The sequence below is a fragment of the Trachemys scripta genome, chromosome 1 (genome assembly GCF_013100865.1).
Source record: "Trachemys scripta elegans isolate TJP31775 chromosome 1, CAS_Tse_1.0, whole genome shotgun sequence".
In the NCBI taxonomy this organism is placed as follows: Eukaryota; Metazoa; Chordata; order Testudines; family Emydidae; genus Trachemys; species Trachemys scripta.
In genome coordinates, this window is record NC_048298.1 from 141843946 (window position 1) to 141862175 (window position 18230).

General features: G+C 45.7%; 1 long non-coding RNA gene across 1 annotated transcript; it reads left to right on the forward strand.

Moving 5' to 3' along the window:
* Positions 1-1072: 1072 nt before the first annotated feature.
* Positions 1073-5229, forward strand: LOC117870993. Its single transcript, XR_004644119.1, has 3 exons — positions 1073-1226; positions 2675-2784; positions 4902-5229. It is a non-coding gene; the product is annotated as an uncharacterized LOC117870993 (long non-coding RNA).
* The last annotated feature ends 13001 nt before the right edge of the window (positions 5230-18230 follow it).

An 18230-nucleotide genomic window follows, 5' to 3' on the forward strand; every position in this document is an offset into this window, starting at 1 on the left:
TGCTACGTGGTGGGCACATTATAAATTAGACAAATCGATACAATCGGTTAGGTTCGATATAAATGATAATGTGCCCCTCACTTTAGTATCTAGTTTTTCTTGGCTGGTCTGGTTCTTATGCAATGAATTTAAAAAACAAAAACAAAATCAAACAAAACAATCCAAGACGTTTAAAAGAAAACCCCACCATCACCAGCCAGAAAAGCAAGGGACTTTGATTGAGAGTTCTGTGAAGGAAATGTATTTATCTGACTTGACTATAGCAAAATCGTACAAACTCGCAGGCCATCAAAACTATGCCAATGCATAAAACAAGAAAAAAAGATACAATTCAGCTCTCATCAAAGGCCTCTCACAGTCTATTGCTACTTTTCAAGAATAAACATTATTTTTAAAATGTAAAAACCCAACGAGTTCTGATTTTCTTAATAATTTTCCTTTCAGATTTTCAACCCTTCTATTTTTTAACGGCTCTTCCTTAGAAAACAAGGGAATCAGCAACGGTGGAGTCTTGCCTTCTGATGAAAAAGTGAAGAAATAATGCCTATAACCCTATTTTGTTACTAGAGGGGGACATTTGTTGGAAAATGGCAATAAAATTATACAAATAATTAAAAGTGAGCCCCAACGTGAACACATGAGCAGAACACCATTGTGAATCACAGGGAACGTTGGCTCTAGAAATTAAACAGGGCCCGATTCTGCAACTTTTGCTATCTAAAAAGTCAAAATTATTCCCTACTCCAGCCAATAGATACACCGAGTGGTGAGGATGCAGGATCTAGAGCTCACCGAGGAACTGCGGAACCGGCGGTTACTGCAAGATTTATGGTTAGGGACCTTGGAAGGCTTTAAACAAAAACACCCAGCGGATTTAATGTCTTGGATTCGAAATGGCTGCATTTGGGGAGTATTTTGCATCTTGCAGCAATTACCTATGATCCATATTGTATCGCTCAGGTGTCCTCCCTCAGGTACTTCTACCACCTGTGGCCGATTTCTCTCTTAATCTCTTGCGGGGAGTAATTTGCCAAATGGTCTCCCAAAAATGTAAAGAAACTTTTTAACCAAGGTTTTTTTGTTTTGTTTCGTTTTGTTTTTTTAAGTGCTGTGCAGTCCTGAAAATTAACAGTCCTCAGGGGACCAATTATGAAATCTGAAGCTGGTACAGGTAACCCTGAAAATCTTGAAGTAGAAGAGAAGGAGGACTCGTGTAGCATAAATTGGTCAGTACTGTGCTAAGCCTTGTGTTTAAAGAATAATAAGAGCGATAAATATGGTAGCTACAGTAAGGAAGCTGCTAAGAGAAACGCAAACTCTGGCATAGGGAGGGATATGCAAAATCTGGTTTGCGCGTGCCAGCCTGCATGTCTAGTCGTATGTTTATGCAGAAGAATATGAGCTTGAAAGGGAAAGAAAAGGACGGGTGCCAGGTTTGACAGACATTGTTTTCTGCACTGCTGTGTGGAAGAACAGTTGAGTCCCTTCTGCTCTTCTCTTTAGTGTAAACGAAGCGGGTCAGTAGAGCATCCCAGCTAGGGCGGAAGTAAAGGCGAAGTGATGGGCAGGACAATGGGTTTGATCGCCATCTGTTCTAGCGCTCTGTACCTGGGAATGTCTGCGGGAGCATCACCATGAGAACCCACACCGGACACCCGGGATACATACAAGGCAGCAAAGAAGGGCGACCAGGGCATACAACTGTGCCAAGGGTGTCTGTTTGTTTCTTTGGGGCGAGGGGGGAATCCTTGCTACTGCAAAGTGTAGTCGCAACACTATCTTTAGAGGGATTGAATCCGTATTATTCGTGGCAGGTTTGTCGTCTCTGTTTCGCAGCCAGATATTTGTTGCGGAGGCCCGCAAGGTACCGGTCACAGCATTAATCCTGCAAAATCTGCTCAATCAAGTAGGCTCGTGCTCACACGAGTGAGGGGCTACAGGCCTGGGTGGGGCCTTTATTTTGCAGCGAAAACCCTTTTTAGATCCACGCCTGGGCCAAGAGCTCAGAATGAAACTAGTAGTCCAACCAGCGGGCTCTAGTGACCCTTCTCCCTCTGCTCCCATCTCCTCTTCCTGCCTGGGGGCTACCCCCAAAGGGAAAGAACAAAGACCCAGATCGCAGCCAGAGTCTGATATTTGTGGCGTTCAGATATTAACCAGGAATAATCTGTAGAGACAATTATTTAGATAAGGAACGTTCACAACAGGGACCTGCGGAAGGGAGCCCAGACCTCTCCCCCGAAATCTCACCGCCTTCTCTGCTGTCCCCTCTCAGCCTTTTGATGGTTTGGAGGAAGGGCTGTAAGCGGCTCGTTATTCCACAGTCAGTTGGGCGCTGTCATTTCTCCTCTGCAGCCCAGCCAGGCGATTCCTTCTCCCTTTCTAGTGTGTGTGCTGCTCTATAAACTTCACAATCATTCTTTGCAAAGGGCCGGTCTCGACTACCAACTAGAGGTACAGACCCCCCCAGCCGGCCCTTTCCCTTTTGCAGGAAGCCCTCTGACAGACTAGCACTGCGAGAGGGGGCGAGACGGGGCGATAATGACGTTGATTATATAACTGTATATTTTCGACACAGAGATCAGGACATAGGTGCTGGGGGCGCTACCGCACCCCCAGCTTGAAGTGGTTCCCATCCTATACAGGATTTACAATTTGGTTCAATGGCTTTCAGGTCCCCCATTGTACAAATTGTTCCTGGGCACGATCCTGCGAGAATTGCTAGAACAAAATCCATGACATCCGTGGGAGTGGAAGCCAAGCAAGGAGAGTGGCTAAACGCAGGTACACCTGCCTCCCTACTGACTAACTCTAAATGCCTGTCTGTTATGGATAGTTTTATACGATGGGTATGTTTAATTTCTTGGTATACAACGAAATAAACATTTATCTGGAGCCCCTAAGGACCTGACTGCGTTGGTCCTCCACACCTGAGAATACCCTGCTGGGAGCTGGCTTATTAAAACAAACTAATCCTGTCGTGTCCCCCCCCCCCTCATTGCACCGTGTGCTATTGGGTGACGTTAGGCTATTGTACCATGCAGGGATGTGGTTGCTTTTTAGAACCTCCTATAAAAGAATAAAGCATAAGGCGCAGTCTGGGTCTGAAACTCGTTTTCCTGCGTATTATTAAACTGCAGCCTTCATATTCCGCCAAACAGCTGTAGAAATGGCGCAAGGCAGAGAGAAAGACCACTCTTGTGTCTCTCCCGTTTTATGGACAGAAGAAAGCTGCGTAAGGCGTTTACTGTCTTGAGGTTTTGTGCAGCTCTTAGGCAGGTTAAGTCTTTGGAGCCCAGCCACCGAATCCATTGTCTTTATCGGATGCTTGAAAGATTGGGATGGGGAGGGGGGGAAGAGGGAGAAAAATCATGGTTGAAAACACTTTGAAGTCGTCCAACTGTTGCAGCTCCAGTTTCCCCCCCGCCAGTCTCCAGATGCACCACAACTCCTGACTTTGATCTCACAAAGCCGCGTTTTATATTTTTTAATTTTTCAAAAAATGGCTGGGTGACTGAGAGCATGATGGCAACCATGCCGGGAGTGAGGTCATGGGGCGGGGCGGAGGCAGACAGTTCATGGAGCTGAGGAAGGAAGATGCAGGGAAGGGTTTTCTATCCACGGGCTCTACAGGAACATCTGCACCGGGCTTGTTTTACAGCCATTCTTGTACACAGGGGGAAACTTTCCGCCAGTGCATATGGGAGTAGCTGCCGTATGCGATGCGCTTCCCTTTATGTGTACACGGGTCTATTCGCGGGCTGCGAGAACTAGGGCAGGGTGCGTGGGAGGTGGTTCACACCTGGGGATTATAAACAGCCTGGGATCTTTTAAAACCGGGGAAGTTCGTACAAAAATAACGCGGGAATTTGAGTGGGCTGGAGGGCCAGGAGCCACACATACGGGAAAGCCACTTGCAAGGGGCCCACGTCCTTCCAGAGAGGACAGGAGAAGGGATTTCGGGTTTGCTTTGGGAAAGGGCACTGCCGTCCTGAATCGCTCCCCTAGCAAGGGGCTGAGTGAAACGAGACGGCTCCTGCGGTTTGTTTTGTGTCTAGAGGTTTAGTGTCATAATCCCAGATCGGCTGGGGATTAGGGAAAGAGCAGGATCATGTCAGCCAGAGCCGGGGCCGCCTGCATTCCTCCTACCCCTCACCAGGAGGGCAAGGGCTCTGGTTGCCCTGCATTTCTGAGGCTCCGGATCTGGCTCCAACAAAGTCACACGCTCTTTCCACAGCCCCCAGGCTACAGTGAATGAATGTCTCTGGGCCGTATAGGGGGCGTGCTGCAAGGCAGAGACCCTGGGCACCTTCAGAGGCCTGTAGCTGAGTAATCAGGGGATCTGGCCCTACTTCCCCTGAAGCGCGGTGTTCAGAGTCCCCATTAACACTCCCCTAAAGCCCTGAGCCGGTGGATGGCCCCTCCCACCTGTCCAGAGCCCCTGATCATTTCAGGGGCTTCATCAGCCAACCCGCTCCGGACTTGTGTCTGGCCCTGGCATACTGGAGCAGGAAACAAGACGTGATGAAAATCCGCTCGCTGCTCTTTGGGAGAGGAAAGCGAATCCAGAAGTAAAACACAAGAGAACCCGAGAGGCAGTATCCGGTGCCCAGAGTTCTTTTAATATAAAAGGAAAAACATGCGGTGAATTCCACGTCACCACTAACAATGTTCAGATTCCTGGTGCTAGCGGGGACATAATTGCTGTGTTATTTATTATGATCGTTATTTATTAGAATTACTGTTTTATTTCTTTTACGTTATTAATCTATTCGTATTTTACTTATTTCATTATTAAAACCCTTTGCCTTTCAAAGATGTAATTCAATAATTATTTTAAAAATCTATCTGAATTATTAAATACACTTTCTTCATATTCTCTTTCTTTCGCTATACCCTAGCCCGCCCTTTTTGCCATTGGCTTTATTGGAAGCAGGATGCTACACAAGAGCCATCTAGTCCTCTGAACTAGACGTCACAGGAGCAACAGATTCTGTTTTCCTACGAATTGAAGATTATCCCTGTGGAAGTGGATTAAACGTAAATGGAATGTGGCACTCTTATTCCGTAATAGGAGTGTCCACACACGAAGTTAATCCGGAGTAGCCTTTTTAAAAGCCTTTTCAGTAATGGAGTGTTTTGGGGTGTTTTCGAAAGGCTCCAGCGCCTACGCAATGCATGGAACATATTCTATTCGCGTTTATATTTCTACTGTCCCTAATAAATAAAAGAAACGAAATCAGTACACTTGCTTACAGTCCGCAAAGCAAAGCAAAGCAAAGCATACACATTAATTAATGAGATTAAATAAAAATTACAGGGCAAAAACATCCACAAAAAGGATATATTAATTGAACAACAAAAAGTGAAGGTTGCTGCTTGGCGCAGGATGTCTTGGTTTTATATATCATATTGCCAGGTTAATACAAATTGCAGACCCAATCCTGCAAGCCCCCTGTTCATATGAGTAGACCTTACTCCTTATTAGGAGTGAGGATTTCAAAGGGACTTCTTATCTCACCTTCCTAAAGCTTTGCAGAATAGGGCCCACGTATAATACATTAACCAAATGTAAACCCCATAAAATCAGATTCAGGGCAGGAATAGACACTGTAATAAGATTGTGTGTGCACGTACAGAGCAGACCTATATGGAACCAAAATGTGAATGTCTCCCACACCAGAGACCCAATTCACATGCACACTGGCATGCAGACTAGAGCACTCATCATTCACAAAATCCTCATGGACGAGCCCGCGTGACATTTCCGTTCACTAACAAATAAAATAGCATCAGAATTCAACTAGAGACGTGTGAGTCTGCCTGCGTGTTAATATGAGGAAGAGACAAATAGACTAATGGCAAAATTAAGTTGTAGAGAAGAAAAATTTTACCAGGCTCCTCAAAAGACGAAAGGAAAAATGAAGGGGAAAAAAAAGCGACAGAAATTGTTAGACGCGGACACGGAAGAGTTATGGGGAGACATCAGCATTTGGTGCCTATAAACCACATCAAAGAATTGCAAAGCAACAACAAAATGTCTCGGGATACATTTTAATGTACTGTTTGCGTTGGGCAAGTGCACACGTGACGCTGAATTTGCCATCAGAGGGGAATGAAAGCAGCAGAGGAGGAGTTTTTGCCAACATTCCCCTGAACCTCATAGTCAGGGAGGAAAAGAGAGATTTTATCCTGAAGAGCAAGAGGAGCAACAACACCAGCCGATAAGGACTAGATGCAGCAGAGCAGAGTTGCTCTGGCACATCAGGCTGGTAAGAAATGGACTGATCTGTTGCAACACCTCTGTCCAGAAGAAAGCTTCGATTTTTACTGTAAGAAATTATTCATTCCCTGCCACTAAACTAAAGACCCCCGCCCCTCGCGCTCCCGCCCCCAGGCTGGTGGACCGCAGGCTGAGGTTTAGGTATCAGTCGACGGCGAGGATTTCTGCGCAGAGTTGCCAGTGTGGAATCGGTTTTCATAGGGGGCCATTTGCAAGCACAGCCCCAGGGTGCCCGGCACACTGATTAGACGAGAGGCAAGGGCAAGTCTATGCGCTGATGGGGAGCCCAGCTAAACGCCGTTTGATTGCCATTGTGTCTGGCTTTGTCTTTTCCAAAGGCAGTAATTCTGCAATCAGCCAGTGCCGCCCGGCACACAGCTTGTGTCTAGTTATCGGAAAGGGACGAATAGCCTGAAACAAACTCCTCTTTAGCTGGGCGCCGCCCACCACACAAAAGAGCAGCTAGTTCTACATGGAGAAACATCGACCCTCTGTCCCGAGCACAGACCCGAGCTCCCTATCTAAGGGCTGCTTAGCTTGCTGCCTGTAGGGGATGCCCCCCGGTCTCTGGCTGGGTTATCAGGCACTTTACTAAACCCGAGCTACAGTGGTGCAGACTCTGCTGTGTCTTTTTGCCACTAGCAATTTTCTTTTTCTCCCCAGTGCTGCCTGCACGAGCTCCCCTCATGGTCTGATCTCCCTGCCTATGGCAACTGACCCCTTTGGCCTGCCGGGTCAATCCAGAGCCGAGTCCTTGCCAGCCTTCCCATTGCCAAGGCTGGTCCCTGGCAACTGAGCTGCACACAGGCGCCTGGGTGGAGAACAGAACTCTGCTGCCCTTCCCATCACATGTGGAAACATGTCCAGGCGGGGGCAGAGCTGTCAGCCACGCAGCGCGTTGATGGACCCAGTCCCCGGGACCCAGCAGGCCGGGCGCTTGCTCGCTCCTCTTCAGGGATGTCATCTGTCAATAGCTGGCCAGGTGGCCGCGGACTCGCAGGCTGGGCCTGTGGCATCTCCCAATTCTGGTCAAGTCCCTGCCTCTGTAGCTGTGTGAGCTCTAGGCGCTCAGACACTGGACCAATTTACAAGCCTGGGGATTGCTAGCCCTTCACAATGATGGGCAATTAATCACTGTCTCCCTGCCCAGCGGCCAAGCCATGCCACTTGTTTCCGGGCCAGTGCCAGGCTTTCTGCGCTGCAGTCTTCCCCTGTCGGGTCTGCGGTTCGGGTACTAGACTGCCACTGCCGAGATCGCCTCAGCTCTGAGCTCTAACACGAGCTTTCTGCCTGACCCTGGGCTAAGCTCTGATCTCCCACACGTCCCTGTCTCACAGCGTGGGGGCAAGGCTAAATCCATACAGAGCAGGGCGGCCCTCAGATACCAAACTGCTGGGCGCCATATCAATTCCCTTCTACATGGTCCGCATAGCTTCCGGGGTCTTGGGTCTGCTTCTTCACTACTAAGGCTGAGGACCCGATGGGGAAGTTGTCTTCCTTCAGTCCTAAGGATAAATCTTTGAGATCAAAGTCTCCTTCTGGAGCAGAACAGGTGAAATAACACAAGAAGCGAGTCAGGACGAAAAGTAACCAGAACCGGTTACTCTGCTGAGTGGGGCTGTGAATTTTCACATTCCTGAAAATGTTCGGAAATGCAGAAAGTTTTAGAAATTTTAGTATAGGTGACTGGCCTGAAATTCTGTATCAGAAGGTTTCAGAATGGCATCAGTGTTAGTCTGTATTGGCAAAAAGAAGGAGTACTTGTGGCACCTTAGAGACAAACAAATTTATTTGGGCATAAGCTTTCCTGGGCTAAAACCCACTTCATCAGATGTGTGTAGTGGAAAATACAGTAGGAACACACACATATATATACAGAGAACATGAAAAAATGGGGGTTGCCATACCACCTCTAATGAGACTAATCAATTAAGGTGCGCTATTAGCAGGAGAAAAAAACTTTTATAGTGATAATCAGGATGGCCCATTTCAAAGTTGATAGGAAGATGTGATAACAGTAGGGGGAAATTAACATGGGGAAATAGTTTTTAGTTTGTGTAATGACCCATCCACTCCCAGTGTTTATTCAGGCCTAATTTAATGGTGTCCAGTTTGCAAATTAATTCCAGTTCTGCAGTTTCTCATTGGAGTCTGTTTTTGAAGTTTTTTTGTTGAAGAATTGAGACTTTTAGGTCTGTAATTGAGTGTCCAGGGAGGGTGAAGTGTTCTCCCACTGGTTTTTGAATGTTATAATTCTTGACGTCTGATTTGTATTCATTTATTCTTTTGCGTAGAGACTGTCTGGTTTGGCCAATGTACATGGCAGAGGGGCATTGCTGGCACATGATGACATATATCACATTGCTAGATGTGCAGGTGAACGAACCCCTGATGGTGTGGCTGATGTGATTAGGTCCTATGATGGTGTCCCTTGAATAGATAGATATGTGGACAGAGTTGGCAATGGGCTTTGTTGCAAAGATAGGTGCCTGCATTAGTGTTTTTGTTGTGTGGTGTGTGGTTGCTGGTGAGTATTTGCTTCAGGTTGGGGGGCAGTTTGTAAGTGAGGACTGCCTGTCTCCCAAGATCTGTGAGAGTGAGGGATCCTCCTTCAGGATAGGTTGTAGATCCTTGATGATGCGCTGGAGAGGTTTTAGTTGGGGGGTGAAGGTGAGGCTAGTGGTTTTCTGTTACTTTCTTTGGTGGGCCTGTCCTGTAGACTTGTGGGTATTCTTCTGGCTCTGTCAATCTGTTTCTTCACTTCAGCAGGTGGGTATTGTAGTTTTAAGAATGCTTAACCCTACGTCCCCGCTAGCACCAGGAATCTGATGAAGTGAGTTTTAGCCCACGAAAGCGTATGCCCAGATAAATTTGTTAGTTTCTAAGGTGCCACAAGTACTCCTTCTTCTTTTTGTATCAGAAGGTGTGACCCATCAATCAGTGTTTTCTTCTTTAAAAGGTTTGAGTCGTCCAAATAGGGAGAAAAATCAATAGCCGATTTTTATAAATAAACAAATCTATTCCTAGAAGTTGGGAGAGGTGCCTTAGAAAAAGGAAATAGGATTAAATGTGCAGTGAATATTCCTGACAACTAATAAATCCACCAACTCTGTACAAAGAGGACAACAGTTATATATTAATAAAATGTAGTAATGCGTTAATTATTTATTATTATTAATTTTTATTTATTTATTTATTTATTTTATTTGCATGGGTGGTCGATCGAAATTAATCGTGGAAATTTTGTAAATGCTGGAGTCTGATTTCTCTCACAAACTTCAATTAATTTGTTCAATAACTTAACTTGGTTAAATGGAAGAGTTTTACATAACTAGGAATACATAAAAGCATAATACCCATTCGACGACTTTTGCAAGCATGCCTTGCATTTATAGTAGCTATACAAAAATTATTGTAATGGCTATATCCTGCAACCCTTCCCTATTTGAATAGTCGCAGTGAAGTCTGCTATGCTTTAGGGTCAGACCTAAAGTGTGATGTTTACAACATAATATACATCTAGTGTGGGGCTGGGTAATGCACAGGCCTTTCCAGACTCAATGTTTGGTTCACAAGAGCTGTGCCCACCCCTCGATCCCCCATACAAAACGCCCTTGTATTTATTATTTTGGCTGAACGCACATTGAAATGCCCTGCAAAGTTAGACTTTAGACCCTGGAAAAGCGGGGTAATAGTTCTCTTGTCCAACGTGGATCCTATTTCGGTAACAAGGGATGGCTGTCCGGGTGCAGCAGGTCATGTGAGAGCCAGTGTGCGTGAGAGCCCAAGCCCAGCACTTTATGGGAAACGATTCACATTTAAAGCGTGCAGCTGCCGGCTTTGAGTGCGCTGACGTGGGAGAGTTGACTTTGCAAGGCGGGCCATGCACAGAGGGGGCAAATGATGGATGCAAGCGGGTCAGCTCCCTTTGGAGACTTACAGTTTGCATTGTTTTCCACTTTGCCTTAATAGCTCTCCTCTTCCTAAAGCTAGTTACCCGCCGTCTGGGCCGGGGAGTTTTCCTCTCGTGCTTCTGAAATTCCGCTCAAAGGAGATTGTTGCTTTCTCTGCTTAGTTCTAGTCTGGGTAGTGATGGCAGGAGGCTGCGGGGCGCCCAGAGAGGTCCCTTCCCCTCTCTGATCCGGGGTGGGAAGGGATCCCTCATCAGCCAGATGGCCCTGATTCCCTTGAACAGGAAACAACCGGCCGAGCGCTGGTTCGCACTTCTAGCCAATAGAAGGGGAGCCTTCAGGGCCCTGCTCCGTTCCCAACTAGGGGAGGAATAAACCCAAGAAAGGCTCCCGGGCTTGCACAGCCCCATTTGACTACCCCCGGCTTTGCGCACTCCGCACGCTCTCCCTGCCCTGCCCTGGGGATTCTCACGCAGGTTTGAGACAGACCCTGTCAAACCCGGCCTTCCTCCTTCAAAGCCTCCCCAGACCCCGAATCTTGAGTCATGGGGGACAATGGCAGTGCACTTGTGTCCCTAAGGCGAGCAAGGAGCGTTGGCAGGAATAGGGGTAGGCAGGAGAAGGCCTCTAGGTCTCCAGGCTGGGCTCTGTGTCCTTGTGTATCCTGACTGGCAGAAGCCAGCATCAGGAAAAGAAGCAGATTTGCTGAGACACTTTCTGGCGGTCTCCCGGGCCAGCTTACCTTTCCCTCGGAGAGACTCGCCTCTCAAAAGCAAACCCACCGTTGCTTCCCTGTGGCGCGCTTGTCTCAGGGATGGGCCCCATGGACTCACAGCCCTCCACAGCCTGCAAATCTCTCTGAGTTACAGGGCGCAGAGAGGTTTTTAGGAAAGAATCACACACCCTTTTATGCAAAAAACGAACCCTGTTTGTTCCAAATCAAGTTATTATTGCCCAGACTTTCTCACGCCGGCACATTCACCCCGCAAGTAATTAAAAAGCAGCGGGTGGGAAGCTAACAAACGTATGACTTTGCCAACAACTTTGTGAAGAGTTGCCTTTTTATGAATTACAAGTCAAACCCTAAAGACCTGATTTCCAGTGAGGTCAGCGGGAGTTTGCCTAGGGACTGAGCAAAGGATCTCAGAATTTGGCAGAACACTTTAAAATAGGATCACACAAGCAAACTATATGTTTAGGCGTTTAAATCTAGTTTGCCAGCCAGAAAGCAACAGACTTTTTTTTTTTTAACTCTCCATGAGTCTGACACGGAGTAAAATGATAGCAAAGAAAGTTCATCTGTTATCAGTTTGCAAAGAAACCATCCATTTTCCTTGGCTTCTCTGATTCTCCTAGGTCTGATTCCCTGGACTACAGTTTTTACCCACTGGCTCAAACAATGTATAACACTCTTACACTATTGTTGTATTTCATAGTACATAGAGGCTGCTTCTATTCAAAACTGTTTAACTTCTTGCTTCCAGCAATGCGATATTGTTCCATGGTTGTTATATTTTATCAAATAATCTTGGAATGATTTAGTGAAAATCTTTTTATTCCCAATTACCATTTAACCATGTTAACATCATCAGCATTTAAGAGTGACACGGTCACTTCAATAATGATACTATTTTATTTTGTCTGCTACATAATGAGAATATTCTGTGTATACACTTATACACAGGAGAGATAAAACTGTCCTCTAACCTTCCAATCTCTGGGAGGCGGTTGTCGTTTTGTGGCTTGATTATTACAGGTATAAAGTCCTGTACAAAAAGCGATCGCAGAAATAAATATTCACGCGCACACCCATGCACACACATACCCGTTCATGTACTCCTCTGCGATTGCTGTTACAATAGACCTGACTTAAGCTATAGCTCTGATTTAAGCGTCTGCCAGAGGTAAACCTACTTGCCATCTCGCCTCTGCTCTCAATTTATCCCAAACATTTCAGGATTCCACCTTCCCCATTTTCTTCATTCGCTTTCTCGAGCTTGCCTCTTTTCCTCTGAAGTATATGTAGAAAACGACAGTTGAGGCTTTTAAAATATACGATCCCATTCTCTAATCCTTCCTCTCCGTGGAAAAACAAATACACCTGCAAGCCAGGAGCAAAGCGGCTGAGTTAGGAGCCCACATGAAAACATAAAAACAACTATAGGAACAAAGCATACGCCTAGTATTCTTTTCCTTTCCAGCCTGGGCTCCGGTGTGACAGCAACTTCCCCTCTGTGCCAGCTCTATTCTGCAGGACAAATGCGATGGCCAGAAAGGTAATAAAGTGAGCTGTGGACAAGGCACTTTGGCACAGCTGACTAGACCCCTGTCTTTCTCCTTGGCCTTCCCGCGGGTTCAGGGGAGCCGAGAACACTGGCCAGTCTTAAGTAACCATATTTCTTTTGCAATCGCTGCTTTCGAACCAGCGAGCGCTGCAGCATTCCCGGGCGTTTTGTGCCTCTCTCTTTCAGGTGCCCTTCGGTTAGCTCGCTTTTGTCCCGAATGATCTGGGACCAGTGACCACACGAGCTCACCTGTCAACAGAGACCTCAGCAAGAGCAGGTAGCGAACTTCAAAAGAAAGTTACTCCGCCAGAAAGCCGTGTCGTTATACATCCCTATAGCGCGCGCGTGTGTGAGGGGGGATTTTGTGTAGCGATGTGTGTTTGTGTGGAAGCTGTGTGTTTACGACTGGGGTGCTAATACCAGGTGCTAAAATGTGTAAATCTGTGTGTGGACGCGGATGTGCGACTCTGTGGGGGTCGCAATGTCAAAAGGCTTAAAACTCTGCAGACACTCTCTGTGCAGGAGAGCCGAGTATAGTGAGTTTTAGATTTAAAATAAAAATAGACCCGCCTGTTGCTCGGGGTTACTTGGAGATTTAGCGTCGAAAACGCAACATAAATGTCTGTCAGCCCTTTATTTGTTGAGCTGGGAGATAGGGTGCAAAGAGGCTTCCTTGCCAGCCTAGTTCGGACTGTGGGCTTGACCAGTAAGGGAAATTTATTGGGTATGAATTATCCATCGTAACTATTTCCAAAACGCTCCCCGGGAATGCTTCACAACAGTCAGAGAGACACGGTGGGTGAGGAGAGATCTTTCACTGGACCAGCTTCTGTTGGGGAGAGAGGAGCCTTGCAGCTTCCGAAGAGTTCTGAGTAATCTCCAAAGCTCGTCTCTCTCCCCAACAGAAGTGGGTCCAATAAAAGCTATTACCTCACCCACCTTGCCTCTCTCATATCCTGGGACGGACAGGGCTACACTGCCGCTGCATTTCACAACAGTCAGGTCTGGTTAGTGCCTGGGAAGAAGCGACGCCTGGAGCTGGTGGAAGGTCAGGGGCAGTTTTAATTCCAGAGGGGTATCGCCTTCTGGGGGCGGGGGCACGCGGGCACTTGACTGGCTTTAGAGAAGGAAATTTCCTACCAAATCCTTGCTTTGGTGATTTTTAACTTTCGCCCTGAAAACAAAAGGAAGGCAGACCAAGCCCGGAACAACGGGCGGGCTTTGGGGCTGTACACCCCAAAGCCAACCAGGCTGAAGTCCTGGTAAAATGGAGGGGAGCTGGTGGCTTATTTTATAGTCCAAGTGTATAATCAGATTTTTTTTCTCTCTCCTGATAGAAAGCAGATTAATTTATGGAGGGAGAGCTAAGAGAATAATTACAGGGTGAAAGTAGTTAAATTTTATTTCGAGTCCCCAAAGGCAAAACCTGACATTTTATTGCAAACATCTGGAAGGTTTAAGAGGCTGGCATGGTGTTTGTTTAAAATACTAATAGAGATTTTTATTCTATAAAAAACGAACAAAACCCCACTTAAAAACGCTTGGAACTGCAAACATTTCGCGGTGCTTTACTACTCAAAGCCTGAGCTGGACCCAGGAGAAGCGGTTGAAGGAGTCCGGTGTCAAATGGGTGCATAGTTATTAATTAGCTAATAATAAATAACAATACCGTTTGTGCAGGCTATAAAAAGAGAGTGTAGGCATATTTTTTACAGTCACAATAAATGACCTTGCACAGCACAGGAAATTCACCTCTCTTAAAATTCCACTGGCAAACTGCAATTCTGCCTAATTTAATCTCGCCTCTTAAACAAGCGCTGGTTTAAACATACTCCAATCCGCTTTAAAGACAATCTAAATTGTATTAAAGACACGTAAATCATTCGCTCACATTATAAGGCAGCCTTCAGCCCACACCCGCTGACTAGCTTTAACATTGTTTTCAATTACTAGCTCGAAAAATCCCCAGGCTAGCTCTGGCTGCTACAGGATTCTAGTTAACGTTTCTCGTTTTGTGTCTGAAACCAGCTCCTTTCCGCCTCGGAGAGCAGAACATCTGCACGGCTCTCCCACCCCGCAGCAGGCACCCCCATTTCTTTCTTGCATTAATATTGCCAGAGAGAAAGGAATATCTCCAGCTTGCACTGCGACGACTGGAAAGCTGGAGTCTGATTTGTTTATACACCCTCGGACCCGACCCTGCAACCCTGGGTCTTTATTCAGCGGAGCAGCTTCCTTGACAATGGGGGCTACTCCGGCAAATCAGGACTATTCGCCCCTTGACTAAGGATCAGGAATTTCCTATGAGTTAGATACATTATTTTTTAATGAGGAAAGGTCAAATTCTGACACCAGTTCCTGCGGTAAATCCGGAGTAACTCCAAACTGACTTCAGTGGAGTGACTCCAGATTTACGCAGCTGTAACCAAGATGCTGGTCCCAAATACTGCTCTTTTAGTTCACCCGAGCAGAACTTCAATGGGCCAAATGAATCCCTGAGGCAACTCCATTGAGTTTGACTTATTGACTTCGTCGTGATGTGAATAAGGCACCAGGATTTGGCCCTAGACTTTTAAGAATGAATGGAGATCTCATTTTATGTTTGCTTCTGATTAGCGAGGACTCGCACAGACAATACTCCTTAACACACAAGAAGAAATCTTTGCAAGAGGGCAGTCTTTGTTTTCCCCATAACAACAACAAACAAACAAACAAACAACAACAACAACAAGACTATTAAACTACTTTCTGTCGTGTGCAGGAACGGTGGCCACATTTCAGAGAAACAGAGGCATTTCTTTGCTTTGCGTTTCTGCTCTTGGTTCAAAATCAGTGATAAGCCGCTAACAGGTTGGGTGTTGTTGGTCACAACTTTGGTCAAATTTTCGACATTCATTAGAACTACGAATTTGCATTATGCGCGTAAATTCTACAGGTCACAATGATACCAGGGAATTTTGACCTCTTTCTGTGCCTGCAAGATAATAAATGTAAAACACAGCCCTATATTAATATATACTGACTGCATCCAAACTCTCCAGGAACTTTACCAAATGGAAATTAGTATCTGAAAATCTTGCTCCTTCTCAATTATTGGCAAACTTTGTGACTCTTTGAGTCTATAATTATCGGTTGTATGATTATGGGATGTAATCTATATATGCTAGCGGGTTTTGTAAATTTTATTTAAAAACTTGTTCCTGTATCAGAACCTGTGAAACTAAAGGTTGTATAGCACATACAGATAGATAAATTAGGGAGGGAGGGAGGGAGGGAGAGAGAGAGTCTATATATCTTAACAATTATAATGAAAATTGGTAGATAATTTAAAAAACTATTGTCTACTAAACCAACACTTTTTTTTAAAGCCTGGGAAACGTATCTGACGGAAATATAAGCTCAACATGTGATTTAAATATACTGCTTTTCAAATACAATTCCGTTTTGCTAAACTTCATAAGTGATTCTGTGTGTTCTTGATCTTTTTCTTCTTCTTCTTCAAATCTACCTCCTAACTTGCGACTCTCCTGTAAAATCGTCCTGTCTGTCTCTGTCTCGCAGAAGAATGCTACCAGGCGTGCAGAAAAGAGGGAATAATTTTTCAGGAAATTTCTTCTCCCTTAGCTTTAGAGCGAAAACCCCTGGAAAACAATCGTATTTAAATAAATCTGACCTCTCCAGTTGCCTAAGAACGTAGAAGAAGTAGTAGTAGTAATAATAAATAATAATAATAATAGCTTCCTCAAAACCTCCCTTCCGAATGGCCTCTTTGCAACCAGGGTTAGCTGAGAATGCCCTAAGCCCCAAATGGCATACCATGCAGGGAAAGGCGAGAACACCGCAGTGCACCTCAGTTTGTCGCTGTGTATGTGCCTGGTGCTCAGCCCCTGTGGATGTGAGCTGTCGAAAGCGATATATTTTGAAACAAACAATTCCCAGTTCCCGCCCAGGAAAACTGCATCGAGTTTCCCCATGTTACTCAGCTGTTGAAATCACACCTTTCAGGTCTTTTATCTTTAAAACCTCTTCCTCGCAAAGGTTATTGTTTTAACTTTACCAGAGGGCTACAGAGTATTGGGACAGAAAGAGAGATGTGAAAGCGTCTTTGATACCACACACGGACACGGAGGTGTGTGTGTTCAGCCCCAGAAACTGATCCACGGCTGCCTCAAAGTCAGGGGCCCTGGAACAATTTGTACAATGGGGAAGCTGAAAGCCGTTGAACCGAACTGTAAAGCCTGTATAGGATGGGAACCACTCCCAGCCAGGAGGTGCTACAGCACCCCTAGTTCCAGCACTTATCCCCAAAGTTTTCATTTCTGCCCACAAGTCTTTGGGATGGCGCATCCATCGCAAAAGTTAATTTAAAATTAGCCTAGCCATGTCCAGCCGTTCTACCTAGTTTGAAAACAGCTCCAGGTCAGCCATTTCTCTCTTTTTTCCTCCGTGACCATCAAAATAAATAAATAAATAAATAAATAAAAACAATCCGTTACTGAATTTGAAGTGTCTATTACATTTTCCTTCTAATTTATTCGATGACGAAGATCCAATTATTATGTTGTTCGGCCTTCTATTTTTCTAATTTCTATTTTGTTGATATATTTTCCATGTTTCATTTATTATTTACTTCATAAAATGCTTAGCGTTATGTTTATCTGTCTATCTAATCATTCAAAATATGTTTCTTGCTGAGATACATTAGCGGAAACATACGAGTTTTTTCTTGGTAAATCGAGTTATTTTTATTTTTACTGCGAACTCACTACCCAGATGGTTATACAGATGTATACTATTATTTATTTATGTGGCCTTTACCTGATTTTCTCTGGCGGGATAAAATTATACACTAGCAAAAGAACATGGAAAATCCAAATGTCAAAATACAAGGTAGTCCCAACGGCAGCAAATATTTACAACTAGGGCAAAATGGCGCAGTCAGTTTAACACCGCTTTCACAGCCCGATTGTTATCAAAATCACTTAAAAAGAGACACCATTCTCAGGGAAAACGGGTCTAATAAACAACGCCGTTATTTTTGAAAGGGAAACCACCACCACAACCACCAGCAACAGCAACAAAGACAACAGCACGGCGTTTGAGGGCGTCCTGCAAATAGTCCCAGGTTTTAAGGCCCATTCAAATACTATGATGTTTGGTGCTTTAGTGGCCAGAAGTCACTAAAAACTCTGGGTGCGCTGGGGATTAGATTAGCGTTGGAGTTGTTACCTCGCTGCATTTATAGCTAGATTTTTTTCCTGCACGGCTCCATTCTTTATAGAGTTAATTCTCCTCCAGGACCCACCAGGCCAAATTCCTAGCGCTCAAGCCTGAGTCCCCCTCCCCTCCTCATTGGGTTGCAGCTTTTGGGTTTCTCTCCTTCCCTTCCTCCTATTGGCCAGGGACTTTTTTTTTTTTTTTGACAGGCGCAAGCAGCCTGCCTAACTCTTTGGAAAAAAAATTCCCAGAAGTTTGTATCAATCAGAGGGAGGCAGAAGGGAAAGGAGAGGGGAAAAAAAAAAGATGAAATCCAGCCTGCAATCCCTCTGAGCAAGTGCTGAGGACCTGGGCTGCCCACTCTCGCCCGGCCCTGCCTCATGTAGAGCCTACAGAGGACTCAGGGCTCTTCTGGAGGCGCAGCTGGGGAGGGGCTGGTGGGGAGAGAGGCGACGGGCTTTGCCTCTGCTCCCCAAGCTCTGCCTTCCGAGCCCCTGGTTGCTCCTCTGGCGCGGCTCCGGGCTGGGGGCTAAG